At 32.8% G+C, this 22545-nt stretch overlaps 1 non-coding gene across 1 annotated transcript; it reads left to right on the top strand.

Annotated features, from left to right (window-relative positions):
- The first annotated feature begins 13399 nt into the window (after positions 1-13399).
- On the top strand, positions 13400-13506 carry LOC139873956 (small nucleolar RNA R71). Its single transcript, XR_011767665.1, has one exon. It is a non-coding gene; the product is annotated as a small nucleolar RNA R71 (small nucleolar RNA).
- The last annotated feature ends 9039 nt before the right edge of the window (positions 13507-22545 follow it).

The following is a 22545-nucleotide window of genomic DNA, read 5'->3' as shown; positions in this document are numbered from 1 at the left end:
CAACGGATCGATGTGGGGGTAATCCCGGTAATTCTTTCGGAAATACATCGGGAAATTCTTTTACAATGGGAACATCATTGATGCTCTTTTCTTCAGTTTGTACTTTCTCGACGTGTGCTAGAACAGCATAGCAACCTTTTCTTATTAGTTTTTGTGCCTTCAAATTACTAATAAGATGTAGCTTCGTGTTGCCATTTTCTCCGTACACCATTAAGGGTTTTCCTTTAGCTCGTATAATGCGAATTGCATTTTTGTAACAAACGATCTCTGCTTTCACTTCTTTCAACCAGTCCATACCGATTATCACATCAAAACTCCCTAACTCTACTGGTATCAAATCAATCTTAAATGTTTCGCTAACCAGTTTAATTTCTCGATTCCGACATATATTATCTGCTGAAATTAATTTACCATTTGCTAATTCGAGTAAAAATTTACTATCCAAAGGCGTCAATGGACAACTTAATTTAGCACAAAAATCTCTACTCATATAGCTTCTATCCGAACCCGAATCAAATAAAACGTAAGCAGATTTATTGTCAATAAGAAACGTACCCGTAACAAGCTCCGGGTCTTCCTGTGCCTCTGCCGCATTAATATTGAAAACTCTTCCGCGGCCTTGTCCATTCGTGTTCTCCTGGTTCGGGCAATTTCTAATAATGTGGCCCGGTTTTCCACATTTATAACAAACTACATTGGCATAACTTGCTCCGACACTACTTGCTCCGCCATTACTCGTTCTGACACCATTTGTTCCTTTCGTTTTATTAACCCCTGGTCCGTAGACCTCACACTTCACCGCGCTATGACCATTTCTTTTACACTTGTTGCAAAATTTGGTGCAGAACCCCGAGTGATACTTTTCACACCTTTGGCATAGCTGCTTCTGATTGTTGTTGTTGTTGCGGTTATTATTGTTGTTAGGATGATTGTTGTAGTTGTTGTTGTTGTTGTTGTTGTTGTTGGGCCGTTTGTTGTAGTTGCGATTGATGTTGCGATTGTTGGGATAATTGCTGCGATTATTGTTGTAATTGCTGTTGTTGTTGTATTGGTGATTCTTATCACAGTTTTCCTCCCACTTTCTTTTGACTTGCTTCACATTGGCCTCTTCAGCAGTCTGTTCTTTAATTCTTTCTTCAATCTGGTTCACTAGTTTGTGAGCCATTCTACATGCCTGTTGTATGGAGGCGGGCTCGTGTAAACTTATATCTTCTTGGATTCTTTCCGGTAATCCTTTCACAAACGTGTCGATCTTCTCTTCCTCATCTTCGAATGCTCCCGGACACAATAGGCACAATTCTGTGAATCGTCTTTCGTACGTGGTAATATCAAATCCTTGGGTTCGTAACCCTCTAAGTTCTGTCTTGAGCTTATTGACCTCGGTTCTGGGACGGTACTTCTCATTCATCAAGTGCTTGAATGCTGACCATGGTAGTGCCTACGCATCGTCTTGTCCTACTTGCTCTAGATAGGTATTCCACCATGTTAACGCAGAACCTGTGAAGGTATGCGTAGCGTACTTCACTTTGTCCTCTTCAGTACACTTACTTATGGCAAACACCGATCCGACCTTCTCGGTCCACCGTTTCAATCCGATTGGTCCTTCGGTTCCATCAAATTCCAAAGGCTTTTAGGCAGTAAATTCTTTGTAGGTGCATCCTACACGATTTTCTGTACTGCTAGATCTAAGGTTATTGTTGGTATGTAGCGCAACTTGTACTGCGGCTATGTTTGAAGCTAGAAAAGTACGGAATTCCTCTTCATTCATATTCACGGTGTGTCGAGTAGTCGGTGCCATTTCCTTCAAAATAGTCAAATGGAACAAGTTAATCATACAGAATATTAAGAGTAGTTAATAGTATTTCGTAGCATAATATGAACTCATTTATAAAAGCTTTTTCTTCATATTAGCGTTTTATAAGTTTAAATTCGGGTAGTACCTACCCGTTAAGTTCATACTTAGTAGCGAATATACAATTCAACTACTACAATTCTATATGAAAAACTGATTATAATAATATTCCGCGTTCAAACTTTTACACAATATTTTACAAACTTACAATACCGCTTATTTTACATATAGCATGAAATATAGCACACAATAAATTTGATACAAGATGGTTGTGAAGATAATTCTAGCTAGTACACAAGTCGTTCAGCAAAGGCAATAAAGACACGTAATTCATACGTCCAGAAACAAGTCATGCATTCTGGTTTTACTAGGATTACTTCCCATCCTTGGTCTTGTGGAACATAACCATTATGGTCGTTGATAAGACATCGTGTTGTAACGTCGTCAAAGGGGCGAGGGTTATGTAATGTCCAACAGTCCCGTAACAATCTAAAAACCTCATTTCTTACCCCAATTACCGACTCCGTCACTTGTGGGAACGTTTTGTTTAATAGTTATAGCCCGAGGATCTTGTTCTCACTTTGGTGAGAAGCGAACATTACTAATCCGTAAGCATAACATGCTTCTTTATGTTGCATGTTAGCCGCTTTTTCTAAATCACGAAGTCCAATATTCGGATATATTGAGTCAAAATAATTTCTTAACCCATTGCGTAAAATAGCATTTGGGTTCCCCGAAATATATGCGTCAAAGTAAACACATCGTAACTTATGGATTTCCCAATGTGATATCCCCCATCTTTCGAACGAAAGCCTTTTATAAACCAAGGCATTCTTGGAACGTTCTTCGAATATCTTACAAACTGATCTCGCCTTAAATAGTTGTGCCGAAGAATTCTGACCGACTCTAGACAAGATTTCATCAATCATGTCTCCGGGTAGGTCTCTTAAAATATTGGGTTGTCTATCCATTTTGTGTTTTTATACTGTAAAATTGACAAGAGTTAGATTCATAAAAAAAATACTTATTAATACAAGCAATTTTTACATATATCATAAAGCATAAGCACACTATATTACATATATTACACCACACGAATACAACTATCTTATTCCGACTCGCTTGTTTCTTCTTCTTTGGTTTTGGTTCGTTTTGCCAAGTTTCTAGGGATATATGATGTTCCCCTAATACGAGCCGTCGTAATCCACATTGGTTTAGAAAAACATGGTGGTTTAGAGGTTCCCGGGTCATTGTTACAACTTAAGGACTTCGGGGGTTGACGATACATATAAAGTTCATCGGGGTTGGAATTAGATTTCTCTATTTTTATGCCCTTTTCCTTATTATTTTCTTTTGCCTTTTCAAATTCAGTTGGGGTAATTTCTATAACATCATCGGAATTCTCGTCGGAATCCGATTCATCGGAGAATTGGTAATCCTCCCAATATTTTGCTTCCTTGGCGGAAACACCATTGACCATAATTAGCCTTGGTCAGTTGGTTGAGGATTTTCTTTTACTTAACCGTTTTATTATTTCCCCCACCGGTTCTATTTCTTCATCCGGTTTCGATTCTTCTTTCGGTTCCGATTCTTCTTCCGGTTCCGACTCTTCTTCCGGTTCCTCTTCGGGAACTTGTGAATCAGTCCACGAATCATTCCAATTTACATTTGACTCTTCATTATTATTAGGTGAGTCAATGGGACTTGTTCTAGAGGTAGACATCTATCACATAATATCAAACGCGTTAAGAGATTAATATATCACATAATATTCACATGTTAAAAATATATAGTTTCCAACAAAATTTGTTAAGCAATCATTTTTCAAGTAAACACGGTCGAAGTCCAGACTCACTAATGCATCCTAACAAACTCGATAAGACACACTAATTCAAAATTCTGGTTCTCTAAGACCAATGCTCGGATACCAACTGAAATGTCCCGTTCTTATTGATTAAAAACGTTCCATATTAATTGATTTCGTTGCGAGGTTTTGACCTCTATATGAGACGTTTTTCAAAGACTGCATTCATTTTAAAACAAACCATAACCTTTATTTCATCAATAAAGGTTTAAAAAGCTTTACGTAGATTATCAAATAATGATAATCTAAAATATCCTATTTACACACGACCATTACATAATGGTTTACAATACAAATATGTTACAACAAAATAAGTTTCTTGAATGCAGTTTTTACACAATATCATACAAGCATGGACTCCAAATCTCGTCCTTATTTAAGTATGTGACAGCGGAAGCTCTTAATAATCACCTGAGAATAAACATACTTAAAACGTCAACAAAAATATTGGTGAGTTATAGGTTTAACCTATATAAATCAAATCATAATAATAGACCACAAGATTTCATATTTCAATACACATCCCATACATAGAGATAAAAATCATTCATATGGTGAACACCTGGTAACCGACATTAACAAGATGCATATATAAGAATATCCCCATCATTCCGGGACACCCTTCGGATATGATATAAATTTCGAAGTACTAAAGCATCCGGTACTTTGGATGGGGTTTGTTAAGCCCAATAGATCTATCTTTAGGATTCGCGTCAATTAGGGTGTCTGTTCCCTAATTCTTAGATTACCAGACTTAATAAAAAGGGGCATATTCGATTTCGATAATTCAACCATAGAATGTAGTTTCACGTACTTGTGTCTATTTTGTAAATCATTTATAAAACCTGCATGTATTCTCATCCCAAAAATATTAGATTTTAAAAGTGGGACTATAACTCACTTTCACAGATTTTTACTTCGTCAGGAAGTAAGACTTGGCCACTGGTTGATTCACGAACCTATAACAATATATACATATATATCAAAGTATGTTCAAAATATATTTACAACACTTTTAATATATTTTGATGTTTTAAGTTTATTAAGTCAGCTGTCCTCGTTAGTAACCTACAACTAGTTGTCCACAGTTAGATGTACAGAAATAAATCGATAAATATTATCTTGAATCAATCCACGACCCAGTGTATACGTATCTCAGTATTGATCACAACTCAAACTATATATATTTTGGAATCAACCTCAACCCTGTATAGCTAACTCCAACATTCACATATAGAGTGTCTAAGGTTGTTCCGAAATATATATAGATGTGTCGACATGATAGGTCGAAACATTGTATACGTGTCTATGGTATCTCAAGATTACATAATATACAATACAAGTTGATTAAGTTATGGTTGGAATAGATTTGTTACCAATTTTCACGTAGCTAAAATGAGAAAAATTATCCAATCTTGTTTTACCCATAACTTCTTCATTTTAAATCCGTTTTGAGTGAATAAAATTGCTATGGTTTCATATTGAACCCTATTTTATGAATCTATACAGAAAAATTATAGGTTTATAGTCGGAAAAATAAGTTACAAGTCGTTTTTGTAAAGGTAGTCATTTCAGTCGAAAGAACGACGTCTAGATGACCATTTTAGAAAACATACTTCCACTTTGAGTTTAACCATAATTTTTGGATATAGTTTCATGTTCATAATAAAAAAATTTTTCTCAGAATAACAACTTTTAAATCAAAGTTTATCATAGTTTTTAATTAACTAACCCAAAACAGCCCGCGGTGTTACTACGACGGCGTAAATCCGGTTTTACGGTGTTTTTCGTGTTTCCAGGTTTTAAATCATTAAGTTAGCATATCATATAGATATAGAACATGTGTTTAATTTATTTTAAAAGTCAAGTTAGAAGGATTAACTTTTGTTTGCGAACAAGTTTAGAATTAACTAAACTATGTTCTGGTGATTACAAGTTTAAACCTTCGAATAAGATAGCTTTATATGTATGAATCGAATGATGTTATGAACATCATTACTACCTTAAGTTCCTTGGATAAACCTACTAGAAAAGAGAAAAATGGATCTAGCTTCAATGGATCCTTGGATGGCTCGAAGTTCTTGAAGCAGAATCATGACACGAAAACAAGTTCAAGTAAGATCATCACTTAAAATAAGATTGTTATAGTTATAGAAATTGAACCAAAGATTGAATATGATTATTACCTTGTATTAGAATGATAACCTACTGTAAGAAACAAAGATTTCTTGAGGTTGGATGATCACCTTACAAGATTGGAAGTGAGCTAGCAAACTTGAAAGTATTCTTGATTTTATGAAACTAGAACTTTTGGAATTTATGAAGAACACTTAGAACTTGAAGATAGAACTTGAGAGAGATCAATTAGATGAAGAAAATTGAAGAATGAAAGTGTTTTTAGGTGTTTTTAGTCGTTGGTGTATGGATTAGATATAAAGGATATGTTATTTTGTTTTCATGTAAATAAGTCATGAATGATTACTCATATTTTTGTAATTTTATGAGATATTTCATGCTAGTTGCCAAATGATGGTTCCCACATGTGTTAGGTAACTCACATGGGCTGATAAGAGCTGATCATTGGAGTGTATATACCAATAGTACATACATCTAAAAGCTGTGTATTGTACGAGTACGAATACGGGTGCATACGAGTAGAATTGTTGATGAAACTGAACGAGGATGTAATTGTAAGCATTTTTGTTAAGTAGAAGTATTTTGATAAGTGTCTTGAAGTCTTTAAAAAGTGTATGAATACATATTAAAACACTACATGTATATACATTTTAACTGAGTCGTTAAGTCATCGTTAGTCGTTACATGTAAATGTTGTTTTGAAACCTTTAGGTTAACGATCTTGTTAAATGTTGTTAACCCAATGTTTATAATATCAAAAGAGATTTTAAATTATTATATTATCATGATATTATGATGTACGAATATCTCTTAATATGATATATATACATTAAATGTCGTTACAACGATAATCGTTACATATATGTCTCGTTTCAAAATCATTAAGTTAGTAGTCTTGTTTTTACATATGTAGTTCATTGTTAATATAATTAATGATATGTTTACTTATCATAATATTATGTTAACTATATATATAACCATATATATGTCATCATATAGTTTTTACAAGTTTTAACGTTCGTGAATCACCGGTCAACTTGGGTGGTCAATTGTCTATATGAAACCTATTTCAATTAATCAAGTCTTAACAAGTTTGATTGCTTAACATGTTGGAAACATTTAATCATGTAAATATCAATCTCAATTAATATATATAAACATGGAAAAGTTTGGGTCACTACAGAGTTGAAGTTCAAAACCCATGCGATCGCATGGGGGTCCGGGTACAGTGATTTTGGCTTTTTTTTTATATAAAACCTTATAACTTATAAAACATATAATTAATAAAATTTTAAAAATTTGTTTCTTTTTAGGATGAGGGTGTATCGGATCGTAGTCCATCCCTCGACAAAATTTTAAAATTTGTCAATTCAAAACGCGGTTTTAAAAGTAAAGATTTTTTTTTTTGGGTTTTTTAAATGTTTTTGGCATACTTTAATTTAATAAGAACAAAAATAATGATAATAAAAGTTCTCGTCCCTCCCTTGAGTAGAGCAATTTCGGTTCAACGACCGAGTCTTCAATTCACGACGAATTTTAAAAATCATATTTTTAACTTAGCGAAATAAAATAAATTTTTGTTTTTAAATTCACACCAAACTTAAATTTAAGATGCATAAAATTAAAAATTCATATTAAAAATTCACACCAAACCTAAATTTATATTTTTGTTTTTATACATACAAACTTCTATTAAAAATATTAATTTTTCAAATATTTACAATTTTAAATATATTAATAAATTTAAAAAAAAAAAGTTTACAATATTAATTTAATTTTTAAATATTAATTTTAAAATCATGGTAAAAATAAAATTAAAAATCTTTTTGGTCTTTTATCCCACTTTAATCAATCAAATATTATCAAAAATATACGCCCCTCTTTTCGGTAAAGTAATTTCGGTTTCATAACCTAGTTTAACTCATGACGAATTTTTGAAATATTTTGGGTTGATTGATTAAAGATATTTATACCTTAAGAATAAACGGTAAATTTCGTAGTGATGTAATAAATTTTTGTATGATATCAATAATTTTGGTCACGCATTCCTAATTTTATCGAATACCAATTTAATACTTTATAGCGAACAAATTAGCGTTTATTATCAAAAGGTTAAAAATAAAAATAAAAATAAAAACTGTACATACTTACCTGTGAGATAGTATTCTTAGTGATATACTTTAGCCCACTCATAAGATAGTCGGACTAATTGATTTTCCATAACTACATAGGCGTAACCTCGAGCATTCAATGTTTTTTCTTCTAAACATATGAACGGTCCATCTCTGCATAAAGTAACGAATTCGGTATTGGAATATGTCTGATTTGTCGAACATTTTCTTTCGTGTGACCATTTTCTGCATTTGTGACATCTTTCAAGGTGTCGTGCTCTTCTTTTTGTTGCGGATTTTGATTTTCCTTTACCAAACTGTAACTTATTATTTTCGTTTCTGGATTCTTTTCTTACTCCGTCCAATTTACCTCTGATTAATGATACTATTTCATTTGGAAGGGTGTCATTATTACGTTTAGTGATCAAAGCGTGTAGCATTAGACCATGGTTTAGTTCACAGGAAGTCTTCATCTCGTAAAACGTAAAAAAATAAAAATTCAGAATGGAGAGAGAAGACTAGTTCTTTAGGGTCTGCTAGGGAAAGACCATTCGGGTTCCATTTTCGAGAACTACACGAAAACAGAACATCTAACTCTAACAGAAATACATATTATCCTTTAAAGACTTGATTCTCCCCACACTTAGTTAGCTGTGGTGTTGAAATTGCGATTAACTTCGTTGTCAACTTCCATCGAATCATGTACGTAATGTTTAACTCTGTGACCATTAACTTTAAATTCAATTCCATTTGAATTTATTAATTCTACCGTTCCGTATGGGGAAACTCTTTTGACTATGAATGGTCCAGACCATCTTGATTTCAATTTTCCAGGAAATAGCTTGAATCATGAATTGAAAAGAAGAACTCTGTCTCCTTCTTTAAATTCTTTTAAACTTCTGATTCTTTTATCATGCCATTTCTTCATTCTTTCCTTATAGATTAACAAATTTTCGTATGCTTCATGTCTTAATTCTTCTAATTCGTTTAGCTGACTTAATCGTAGACGTCCAGCTTCATGTAAATCAAGATTACATGTCTTCAAAGTCCAAAATGCTTTGTGTTCAATTTCTACTGGAAGATGACATGCTTTTCCGTAAACGAGTCTAAAAGGTGTGGTTCCAATTGGAGTTTTGTAGGCTGTTCTAAAAGCCCAGAGTGCATCCTCCAATTTAATGGACCATTCCTTCGGATTTGATCCTACGGTTTTCTCTAGAATACATTTTAAAGCTCGGTTGGTATTTTCAACTTGTCCACTTGTTTGTGGATGATAAGCAGTGGAGATTTTATGAGTTACTCCATATCTTTTAAGAATTTTCTCAAGTTGATTATTACAAAAATGAGTATCCCGATCACTTATTAAAGCTTTCGGTGTTCCGAACCTTGCAAAAAGACGTTTTAAAAATTTGACTATAACTCGTGCATCGTTAGTTGGGAGAGCTTGTGCTTCCGCCCATTTAGATACATAATCAATGGCAACGAGAATGTAGAGATTATTATGAGATTTTGGAAATGGACCCATAAAGTCAATACCCCAAATGTCAAATACTTCACATACTTGAATGACATTTTGTGGCATTTCATCACGTTGACTTATTTTTCTGGCCCTTTGACATGCATCACAGGATTTGCAAAGAAGGTGTGCGTCTTTGTAAATTGTAGGCCAATAGAATCCAGCATCGTAAAATTTTCTTGCTGTTAGTTGAGGCCCATAATGCCCTCCTATTGGTCCTGTGTGACAATGGTTTAAGATTTTACTAGCTTCATCTCCGAATACACATCGGCGTATTATTCCATCGGGACAACTTTTAAACAGATGTGGATCTTCCCAGAAATAGTGTTTTATATCACTAAAGAATTTCTTTCGTTTTTGGTACGACAACCCTTTTTCAAGGAATCCACATACTAAGTAGTTTGCAAAGTCTGCAAACCATGGAATTTCATTATAATCTATCTTCAATAGATATTCATCGGGAAAGTTGTATTGTATGGCCGATTCATTTAGAACTTCTAATTCGGGATTTTCAAGACGAGAAAGATGATCAGCGGCGAGATTTTCTGCTCCCTTTTTGTCTCGGATTTCAATATCGAACTCTTGTAAGAGTAAGATCCAACGGATTAATCGTGGTTTGGCATCTTATTTTGAAAATAGGTATCTAAGAGCAGAATGGTCGGTATAGACCACCGTTTTAGCTAGAACAAGATATGAACGAAATTTGTCAAAAGCAAAGACAATAGCAAGGAGTTCTTTTTCAGTAGTTGTATAGTTCGTTTGTGCTCCTTGTAACGTCTTACTAGCATAATATATAGGTTGAAATCGTTTTTCAATCCTTTGTCCTAAAACGGCTCCCATTGCAAAATCACTTGCATCGCACATTAGTTCAAACGGTAGATTCCAATTTGGTGTTATCATGATCGGTGCATTAGTGAGTTTCTCTTTAAGAATATTAAAAGATTTGATACACTCATCTGAAAAGATGAATGGAGCATCCTTTTCTAGGAGTTTATTCATAGGAGTGGCAATTTTAGAAAAATCTTTTATGAAACGTCGGTAAAAACCGGCATGTCCTAGAAAACTCCTAACTCCTCTAACATTGGTGGGATGTGGAAGTTTAGCAATTACATCTACTTTAGCTCTATCCACTTCAATTCCTTCCTTTGAAATTTTATGACCAAGAACAATGCCTTATTTATCCATGAAATGGCATTTCTCCCAATTAATTACTAGATTTGATTGTTCGCATCTAATAAGCATTCATTCAAGATTAACTAGACATGTTTCAAAAGTATCACCGAATACTGAAAAGTTATCCATGAAAACTTCCATGCATTCTTCTATCATGTCGTGAAAGATCGCCATAATGCACCTTTGAAAGGTTGCAGGGGCGTTGCAAAGTCCAAATGGCATGCGTTTGTAAGCAAAAGTACCATAAGGGCACGTAAATGTGGTTTTCTCTTGGTCCTCGGGTGCTATTGGAATTTGAAAATATCCGGAAAAACCATCAAGAAAAAACAATAGTAACTATTTCCTGCTAATCTTTTCAACATTTGATCAATGAAAGGTAAGGGAAAGTGATCTTTTTTGGTGGCGTCATAATTTTCTATAATCAATACAAACACGCCATCTTGTTACAGTCCTAGTAGGAATAAGCTCATTTTTCTCATTTTTGATGACAGTCATGCCACCCTTCTTAGGTACGCATTGAACTGGGCTTACCCATGGACTATCAGAAATTGGATAAATTAAACATGCATCTAGCAGTTTAATAATTTCTTTCTTAACAACATCTTGCATATTAGGATTTAGTCTTCTTTGGCGTTGCACATATGTTTTATGACCTTCTTCCACAAGGATTTTATGTGTGCAATACGAAGGACTTATTCCTTTAATATCATGAATCTTCCATGCAATAGCTGGTTTATGAGCTTTTAACATAGAAATAAGTTGAGATTTTTCATTTTCAGTAAGAGAAGACGATATTATTACAGGTAATTCAGATTCACCATGTAAATAAGCATATTCCAAATGGTTTGGAAGTGGCTTTTAACTCTAATGTCGGTGGCTCTTCTATCGATGATTTATATCGATATCTGTCTTCTTCTTTTAGCATTTGAATTTCTTCTGTTGTTGGTTCATATCCATTAGCCATAAGTGTAGTTAACATTTCAGTTTCATCAATTGGTTCAGTTCCTTCTCCTAAAGAACATTATCCTATTCCTTGTAATTCTGGAAATTCTTCTAACAATTCTGCATGTGATTCTATAGTTTGAATATAATAACATGTATCATCTGCAGATTGCGGTTGTTGCATAGCTCTATCAAGTGAAAAGGTAACACTCTCGTCCTCTATACTTAGGGTCAATTTCTTACCAAACACGTCTATCATTGCTTTAGCCGTGTTTAAGAATGGTCTTCCTAATATGAGAGGAACTCGAGAATCTTCTTCCATGTCCAGAATAACAAAATCTACCGGAAATACTAAAGTACCAACTTTAACTAGCATGTTCTCCATTATCCCTCTAGGATATTTTACTGATCGATCGGCTAGTTGTATGCTTATTCGTGTTGGTTTCAATTCTCCAAGGTCTAGTTTAGCGCATAGTGAATACGGCATTAAATTTATACTAGCACCTAAGTCTGCCAATGCTTCTATTGAACTAAGACTACCCAGAAAACATGGAATTGTGAAACTTCCTAGATCTGATAATTTTTCTGGTATCTTATTCAACAGCACCACAGAACAATTAGCATTCATAGTAACAGCCTATAGTTCTTCCATTTTCTTTCTATTTGTGATTAGATCTTTCAGAAATTTAGCATATCTAGGCATTCCTGAAATTACATCAATGAAAGGAAGATTTACATTTATCTGTTTAAACATATTAAAAAAATTGGATTGCTCGGCTTCAAGTCTCTCTTTTCTCATTTTACTCGGGTAAGGAAGTGGTGATTGGTATGGTTTAACATAAGGTTTAGCCTTAACTATGTTATCTTCATTAACCTTTTCAACTACCGGTTCTTTTTCCTTATCTTGTTCAGATTGTGGTTCTTGTGGAGTAGGAATAGCATTATCAGAAATTACAAGTATTTCAGGTGGTTTAAGTGTAATACCACTTCTTGTGGTAATGGCTTTAGCTGTTTCATTCTGGGGGTTAGCATTTGTATCACTAGGTAGACTTCCCGGTTTTCTTTCACCTATCAACCTTGCTAGGTTACTTACTTCTTGTTCCAAATTTTGAATAGAAGCTTGTTGATTTCTAAATGCTTGAGCATTTTGTTCATTCGTTTGTTTCTGAGATGTGAAAAACTGAGTTTGAGAATCAACTAGCTTCGACATCATGTCTTCTAAATTTGGCTTTTTATCATCGGTTTGTGGTGGTTTGTTTTGAAAAATAGGTCTTTGTTGATTGTAAGTATTATTGGATACTTGTTGATTGCTTGGACCTTGTTGGTTGTTGTATGGAACATTTCGGTTATAATTCTGGTTTTGATTGTAGATAGGTCTTGGCGGTTGATAATTATTCTGATAATTATTTCCAGGCCTTTGGTATATGTATGAAACATTCTCTCTTTGTTCCATTGTTAGTTCAATACTGAGACAATCTTTTGTCAAATGTGGTCCTCCACACTGCTCACAACTAATTCGTATTGAGTGAATATCTTTAGTTATCTTTTCCATTCGGCTCTCAACAGCATCTATCTTTGCGGAAATGGAATCTAAGTCATGGCTAGAATCGGCTCTAGCTGCTTTAGATGATCTAACGATATCTTTTTCTTGGTGCCACTCATGTGAGTGGGAAACAGTGTTATCAATAATTTTATAAGCATCAGTTGCAGTTTTCTTCATAATGGAACCACCAGCTGCTATATCGATGTCTTTTCTTGTAGTGATGTCGCATCCTTGGTAGAATATTTGTACTATTTGACAAGTGTCTAAACCATGTTGCGGACATCCTCTTAATAACTTTTCAAATCTTGTCCACGCTTCATATAGAGTTTCATTTGGCTTCTGTGTGAACGTAACAATTTCTCCTTGAAGTCTCACGGCTTTAGATGCCGAAAATAATTGTTTAAGAAATTTTTTAACTAAAACATCCAATGTATCAATCGCCCCTTAGGTAACGATTCCAACCAATCTTTGGCTTCTCCCTTTAAAGTCCAGGGAAATAACATGAGATATATCTGTTCATCCTCCACTTCTCTGATTTTAAATAGTGTGCAGATCCTATTAAAGGTACGAAGATGTTCATTTGGATCTTCCTTCAGTGCACCACTAAATTGGCATTGATTAGTTACCATGTGTAGAATTTGTCCTTTGATTTCATAATCTGGCGCATTAATGTCTGGTTGAGTAATTGCGTGACCTTGGCCAATGCGTTTAGCTCGCATTTGGTCTTCCATACTTAGAGGTTCCAGATTTTCCATAATTGAATTTGTTGAATCTGAATCACTAGAGGATTCTGATTTAATGGTTGGTTCCTCAACAATCTCTGTTTGAATGATTGGTGGTTCCGGAGGAAAGATTAATGGTTCAGGATCTCGAAATCGTCCCTGAATATTCTTCGGATTCTCAATTGTGAGGTCGGGTTCAAAAAATGGATTATCGGAAATTTGAATTGGAGTACTTGGTCGACTAGATGACGATTCTAAAGAAAAATCAACGGCCACAATATTTGCTAGATGTCTTGATCGAGTTACAGGTGGTGAACGTACAAAAGGTGGTGAACGTTTTGCTCGGTGCATTCACTGAATATCCTATTAGTTTTTTAAAAAGAAAGAAAAATTATATAAGTTATCAAATTAATAGACTTTTCTGATTTTGCCCACGTTTTGAATAGCCAAAAGATGCAGCAGAGGGGCAGGATTCGGTTGGTCTCAATATAATTGAGTACTGTTTGGCTCCAATAACCCGATCCACGTACAAATCCAACTATTACTACGAACCAGAAAATTTTGATGTCTATCAATTTAACCACTTAAAATAATTTTTCGTAATTTAAAGAAATTTTAGAGAAGAAATAGAAAAAAATCTAAGTCCTAAAACTAGAATGTCGAGAAATAAGAAAGAAAAAGAGCGCGTCGAAAAACGTCGAAAAATAAAAGGTCAAAAAATAATAGGCGTCGAAAAATAAAAATAAGAAAGTAGCGCGTCGTAACTTAAAAGGCACTAAAATTTAAGAATTAAAAGTTGCGTCTAAAAATATTAAAGCTTAAAAGGAATACTATATCCCAAATGGCAATAACTTAAAAAGGTACTAAAACTTAAAAACGGCGTCGCAAAATTCTAAAGCACCTAAATCTTAGTCTAAAGAAAAAGCGCTTAAGGGATTTTACGGCAAAGCCTAAAAATCTAGAAATAAAAATAACTATGGCAAAAACTATGACTTAAAACTAAATACGAGCGAAAAAATACAAAAATTACGCTAAAACAATTAAAAGGGTACAAAATATAAAAATAAACTTAAAGTTGTAAAAAGTACAATTTTTATAAAAATATTATTTTTATATTATTTATTTTATAAAAGTATTAATTTTATAATTTAATTAAACTAATTAAACTTAAAATACAAATTAAATAAAAACTAAAACTAAATAATATTAAAAACTAAACCTAATTAGGGTTTAATTAATTATAATTAAAATATACTCCGTAATTAATGCCGAACTAGGTCAACAGTTCGCGTGTCAGGTATCCTCATGCGATCGCAAGAGAATTTGCCTTCGGGCTCATGCGATCGCATGAGCTAGAGTTTCGAGCCAGGTTACGGGCTGCTACAGTACTGGGCCGTTTGGTTTTTAATATTTTTTTTCTGTTTTATGTTTTAATAAATAAATATATAAATAAATAAAAACTTGTATTTAAAAAAAACTAAAATAAAAATAAAGAAACTTTATAATTTTATAAATATTTAACAAACTCTTAAAAATATTTATATTTATATTTTTCTTTTTATATTTTCAGTTTTTAAAATTTAAAACGTATTTTTACAAAAACGTATTTTTACAAAAGGAAACTAAAAATTAATAAAAATCTTTTTTTTATAGCGTTGCGCTTCCGGCGTTTTAGTGTTCCCCGGCAGCGGTGCCAAAAATACTTGATGTGTGCGAGTTGTACTAGGAAATAGTATTATTTTTATAACAAAATACTATTAAATATGATACAATTTTACACAAGATATTTATTTATTTATAGAATGGATATACCTAAACCTTGCTACAACACTTATAGGCAGTGTACCTAATCGTACAGTTGTGTAGTTTTTAGTAATCCAGTTCGTTCCACAGGGATACACTTAAACAAGCTTAACGCTATATTAGTTTTAACTTATAAAAATACAAATATATATATAAGTAATATTATTATTATAAAAGGGGGTTTTTACCGTTTAACGACCGGTTTGTCGATTTTAAAACTTTTAGTCACAGTTAAAACCCAATGTAAAATATTAAAAATAAATACAACTTAATTTAAAGCGTAAAGTAAATAACAATAATGAAATTGCGATAAATAAAATTGCGATAATTAAAGAGTACAATAATTAAAAGTGCAATTAAATACAAATACAATAAATAAAAGTGCGATAATTAGAAGTGCAATTAAATATGAAAATAAAGGAATTATGCTTATTTAAACTTCCGTAATCATGATGTTTGACGTGTTGTTTTTAGTTTTTTCCCATGGGTTAATTGTCCTTTGTCCTGGATTATTCGATATGTCCATACGGATTTGTCCATAATAGTCCATCAGGCATAAATATAAAGTGCGAAAGTCTTCGTCAAATTATTCTTATTCCCGAAGTCAAATATTCCAACTAATTGGGGATTCGAATTGTAAAAAGGTTTTAATACTTTGTTTAATGAATACACCAGGTTATCGACTGCGTGTAAACCAAGGTTTTACTACTTTATTAACAATTACACCAATTACCCTTGAATGTAATCCACCCCTGTTTCAACAAGTCTATTAACTATTAATCCAGTTCCGTGTCCGGTAAAATGAACAATTATTGGTATTTATAGATATCCCGCCCACCGTACCCAGTCAAGCGTATTTGGTTATATATAAATACGTCAAATTATAAGTCTATATATTAATTTAACAAGGTATCATTTAGTTAATATAAAATCCATTAATCGCCCATAGTCTAATTTCCACAAGTGTGGTTCTTTTATCCAAACCCCAATTATGGTACAAAGCCCAATTACCCAATTTTAAATATTTTAGCCCAACATCATGATTACTTCGTCTTAAATAAGCATAATAATAACTTAGCTACGAGACATTAATTTAAAAATAACATTAACCATAACTTACAGTGATTAAAAATAGCGTAGCGTTACACGGACAGAATTTCGACTCACACCCTTACAACATTCGCTAACATACCCTTATTATTAGAATTTAAAATTAAAATTAAAATTAAAATTAATATATATATATATATATATATATATATATATATATATATATATATATATATATATATATATATATATATATATATATATATATATATATATATATATATATATATTTACGTATGATAGATAGAGAGATAGTATGATATATATTGAACCAAAACACGCGAATTTATAGCAATGTGGCCTGTCACCTACCACCATGCGATCGCATGGAATTAAAGCTTCCAGGCCATGCGATCGCATGGCCACTTTTTCCAGCTCACATGAGTTTGTTTCTTTGTATGCCGACGGTTTTTATATAATATAATATATATATATTAATTTTAAGAATTAATTATATACTATATTATATTCATGTGCATAGTTGACTTGTAATTTTTAGTCCGTTGCATCGAGCGTTGAGAGTTGACTTTGGTCCCGGTTCCGGATTTTCGAACGTCCTTGCGTATAATTTAATATCTTGTACTTTGCGTTTTGCGTCTTGTACTCTTGTAATTTTGAGATGTTTCTTATCAATAATTGGAACCACTTTGATTGTATTTTGTACTTTTGAGTTTTTTGGTCGTTTGCGTCTTCAATTTGTCGAATCTGTCTTTTGTCTTCACCTTTTATTATTTAAACGAATATCACTTGTAAATAGAACAATTGCAACTAAAAGCTTGTAATTCTTGAGGGATAATGCTATGAAATATATGTTCGTTTTTAGCATTATCAGGAACCATCATTTGGCAACTAGTATGAAATATCTCATAAAATTACAAAAATATTAGTAATCATTCATGACTTATTTACATGAAAACAAAATTACATATCCTTTATATCTAATCCATATACCAACGACTAAAAACACCTATAAACACTTTCATTCTTCAATTTTCTTCATCTAATTGATCTCTCTCAAGTTCCATCTTCAAGTTCTAAGTGTTCTTCATAAATTCCATAAGTATAGTTTCATAAAAATCAAGAATACTTCCAAGTTTGCAAGTCTACTTCCAAGCTTTCTAATCCATTCCAAGTAATCATCTAAGATCAAGGAACCTTTGTTATTTATAGTAGGTTATCTTTCTAATTCAAGGTAATATTCATATTCAAACTTTGATTCAATTTCTACAACTATAACAATCTTATTTCGAGTGAAAATCTTACTTGAACTGTTTTCGTGTCATGATTCTGCTTCAAGAACTTTCAAGCCATCCAAGGATCCTTTGAAGCTAGATCCATTTTTCTCATTTCCAGTAGCTTTATTCAGAAAACTTGAGGTAGTAATGATGTTCATAACATCATTTGATTCATACATATAAAGCTATCTTATTCGAAGGTTTAAACTTGTAATCACTAGAACATAGTTTAGTTAATTCTAAACTTGTTCGCAAACAAAAGTTAATCCTTCTAACTTGACTTTTAAAATCAACTAAACACATGTTCTATATCTATATGATATGCTAACTTAATGATTTAAAACCTGGAAACACGAAGAACACTGTAAAACCGGACATATGCCGTCGTAGTAACACCGCGGGCTGTTTTGGGTTAGTTAATTAAAAACTATGATAAACTTTGATTTAAAAGTTTTTATTCTTTGAAAATGATTTTTCTTATGAACATGAAATGATATCCAAAAATTATGGTTAAACTCAAAGTGAAAGTATGTTTTCCAAAATGGTCATCAAGATGTCGTTTTTTCGACGGAAATGACTACCTCTTTAGTAATTGACATGTAACTTAAATTTCTGACAATAATACTATACTTTTTCTGTTTAGATTCTTAAATTAGAGTTCAATATGAAACCATAGTAATTTGATTCACTCAAAACGGATTTAAAATGAAGAAGTTATGGGTAAAACAAGATTGGATATTTTTTGATTATTTTAGCTACGGGAAATGTTTAACAAATCTATACAAATCATATCCTAGCTAACATATATTGTATTATACATGTATTCTAATATATTATATAATCTTGGGATACCATAGACACGTATGCAAATGTTTTGACATATCATATCGACCCATGTATATATATTATTTGGAACAACCATAGACACTCTATATGCAGTAATGTGGGAGTTAACTATACAGGGTTGAGGTTGATTTCAAAAATATATATACTTTGAGTTGTGATCTAGCCTGAGACGTGTATACACTGGGTCGTGGATTGATTCAAAATAATATATATCAATTTTTTTTTCTGTACATCTAACTTTGGACAACTAGTTGTAGGTTACTAACGAGGACAGCTGCCTTAATAAATTTAAAACAGTAGTTTGAAGCTAGATCCATTCTTCTCATTTCCAGTAGTTTTATCAAGAAAACTTGAGGTAGTAATGATGTTCATAACATCATTCGATTCATATATATAAAACTACCTTATTCGAAGGTTTAAACTTGTAATCACTAGAACATAGTTTAGTTAATTCTAAACTTGTTCGCAAACAAAAGTTAATCCTTCTAACTTGACTTTTAAAATCAACTAAACACATGTTCTATATCTATATGATATGCTAACTTAATGATTTAAAACCTAAAAACACGAAAACACCGTAAAACTGGATATACGCCGTCGTAGTAACACCGCGGGCTGTTTTGGGTTAGTTAATTAAAAACTATGATAAACTTTGATTTAAAAGTTGTTCTTCTGGGAAAATGATTTTTCTTATGAACATGAAACTATATCCAAAAATCATGATTAAACTCAAATCATATCCTAGCTAACTTATATTGTATTATACATGTATTCTAATATATTATGTAATCTTGGTATACCATAGACACGTATGCAAATGTTTTGACATATCATATCGACCCATGTATATATATTATTTGAAACAACCATAGACACTCTATATGCAGTAATGTTGGAGTTAGCTATACAGGGTTGAGGTTGATTCCAAAAATATATATACTTTGAATTGTGATCTAGCCTGAAACGTGTATACACTGGGTCGTGGATTGGGTCAAGATAATATATATCAATTTATTTCTGTACATCTAACTATGGACAACTAGTTGTAGGTTACTAACGAGGACAGCTGACTTAATACACTCAAATCTTTAAAACATAATAAAAAATGGTTGTAATTATATTTTGATCATACTTTGATATATATGTACATATTTGTATAGGTTCGTGAATCGATCCGTGGCCAAGTCTTATTTCCGAGAAAGGAAATATCTGTGAAAGTGAGTTATAGTCCCACTTTTAAAATCTAATATTTTTGGGATGAGAATAAATGCAGGTTTTATAAATGATTTACAAAATAGACACAAGTACGTGAAACTACATTCTATGGTTGAATTATTGAAATCGAATATGCCCCTTTTTATTAAATCTGGTAATCTAAGAATTAGGGAACAGACACCCTAATTGACGCGAATCCTAAAGATAGATCTATTGGGCCTAACAAACCCCGTCCAAAGTACCGGATGCTTTAGTACTTCGAAATTTATATCATATCCGAAGTGTGTCCCGGAATGATGGGGATATTCTTATATATGCATATTGTTAATGTCGGTTACTAGGTGTTCACCATATGAATGATTTTTATCTCTATGTATGGGATGTGTATTGAAATATGAAATCTTGTGGTCTATTGTTACGATTTGATATATATAGGTTAAACCTATAACTCACCAACATTTTTGTTGACGTTTAAAGCATGTTTATTCTCAGGTGAATACTAAGAGCTTCCGCTATTGCATACTAAAATAAGGACAAGATTTGAAGTCCATGATTGTATGATATTGTGTAAAAACTTCATTCAAGAAACATATGTCGATGTAATATATTTCTATTGTAAACCATTATGTAATGGTCGTGTGTAAACAGTATATTTTAGATTATCATTATTTGATAATCTACGTAATGTTTTTAAAACCTTTATTGATAAAATAAAGGTTATGGTTGTTTTAAAAATGAATGCAGTCTTTGAAAAACGTCTCATATAGAGGTCAAAACCTCGCAATGAAATCAATTAATATGGAACATTTATAATCAATATGAACGGACATTTCACTATGTATACGATCATATTACAGTTTAGGAATTGTTTGAATGTACACTTCTTTTTGGTTTTGATTATGGGTTGCTGAAACATCTGGTACGGATACATCATTTGGTCGAATGTGAATAATTGAACTGTGGTGAAATTTGGAATTGGGGTTGTGGTTGCTGTAGTGTGTCTCTAACAGGCACAGACGCATATTGTGGTATCGAAAAACCCAGCAGTGCTGATGAATTAGTTATGGTTGGAGAAATAATGGTATCAACTGGTTGTGACTGTTGTTGCTCTAGTTCTCGTATTCTATCCCTTATTTCTTTCAACTGACTATGTAACTGAAAATTATACTTTTGCAAGTCATCTTCTGCACTATGCTCCTCTGAGGACGCTCTCATTATTCTGGGGATTAAGGGGGTGTTGACATCTCGAGTTTGATCATCCATACATGTCTTATCACAACGTATCACCAAAGCTTAGTGGATAATCGGTTAGTACCTTGCAACTAACACGTATACCACCTACATTCACTTTTCCTTTCCCCCACTAGTATGTTTGACACAACTCATGGTTTGGGAACATGACACTCACGTGTATATGTTGACAAACCTATGCTCTGATACCAAGTTGTAACACCGTACTTTTTTTTTAAAATCACAGCTGAAGTATTTAAAGCATATAATATTCATATGTTACAATACAACGGGTGCTACTTTTCAAAAAAGTTATACATAGTATATTAAACATCAGAGTTCTTCAGTGTGTCAAACATAACCCAAGCACGATTATCTTCTCCCATCCCTAGCATGAAAAACAATATAACTTGCAGGGGAGAAAATGTGAGGGATTAGCATAACGCTAAGTGAATGAGATATCCTAATAGATATTACTATCAAGTACCAAGCCTAGCTTTTTGGGATCATGCATCTGGTCATGGGCATGTGGACATAGCTTTACATAGCTATCATATAATATAGCATTACACATCTGTAACATACATAGCTAGGCAAATAATCAGCTAATAGAGTAGCAATAGCATCAACAAGCTATTCACTAAAGACACCAAAGGCACTACACTAAAATAGCCTTACATAGCTATACAATAAGGGTATCAATAGCTCTATACACCTATTCTGTAGCAACCCGACAAAATCGTCATTGACGGCACCGTCTACTTAGGTCCCGTTATGTGGTCATAAGTCTTTAAAACAATGTTTGACCAAAACACATGTCGCATTCATTTCAAAAGTTTCAAGTTTTACAAAAGTAGTTCATTGACGAATTACATTACAAAGTTTAAAGTACAATTGAAATCTAAGCGACACAATTCGATTAATAAAAGACGCTCCACGTATGCATGTATACTCGACATCCAAGCAAGTATCAAAAAGTAAGCGGAAGCATATATCCATAAGCATTCCAGGACCTGAGAAAACATAGAAGAATCTGTCAACGAAAATGTTGGTGAAATCATAGTTGTATGTATAAAGTATGTTTGAACCACAAGTTTTAGTATGAATCGTTTATCAAGCGTATACATCTCAAAAGATGTGTTTGTATTACAAGCACCCAATTATCAAGCTTAACTGAATCTTACCTCTGCATAATATTGTTAGAACCTACACTATATTTCGAAAATACGTTTCATTCCTCCGAATGAGGG

Source organism: Rutidosis leptorrhynchoides, chromosome 10 (assembly GCF_046630445.1).
Source record: "Rutidosis leptorrhynchoides isolate AG116_Rl617_1_P2 chromosome 10, CSIRO_AGI_Rlap_v1, whole genome shotgun sequence".
NCBI lineage: Eukaryota > Viridiplantae > Streptophyta > Magnoliopsida > Asterales > Asteraceae > Rutidosis > Rutidosis leptorrhynchoides.
Note: the sequence above shows the minus strand (reverse complement) of the source record. Positions and strands in the feature narration are given on the sequence as shown.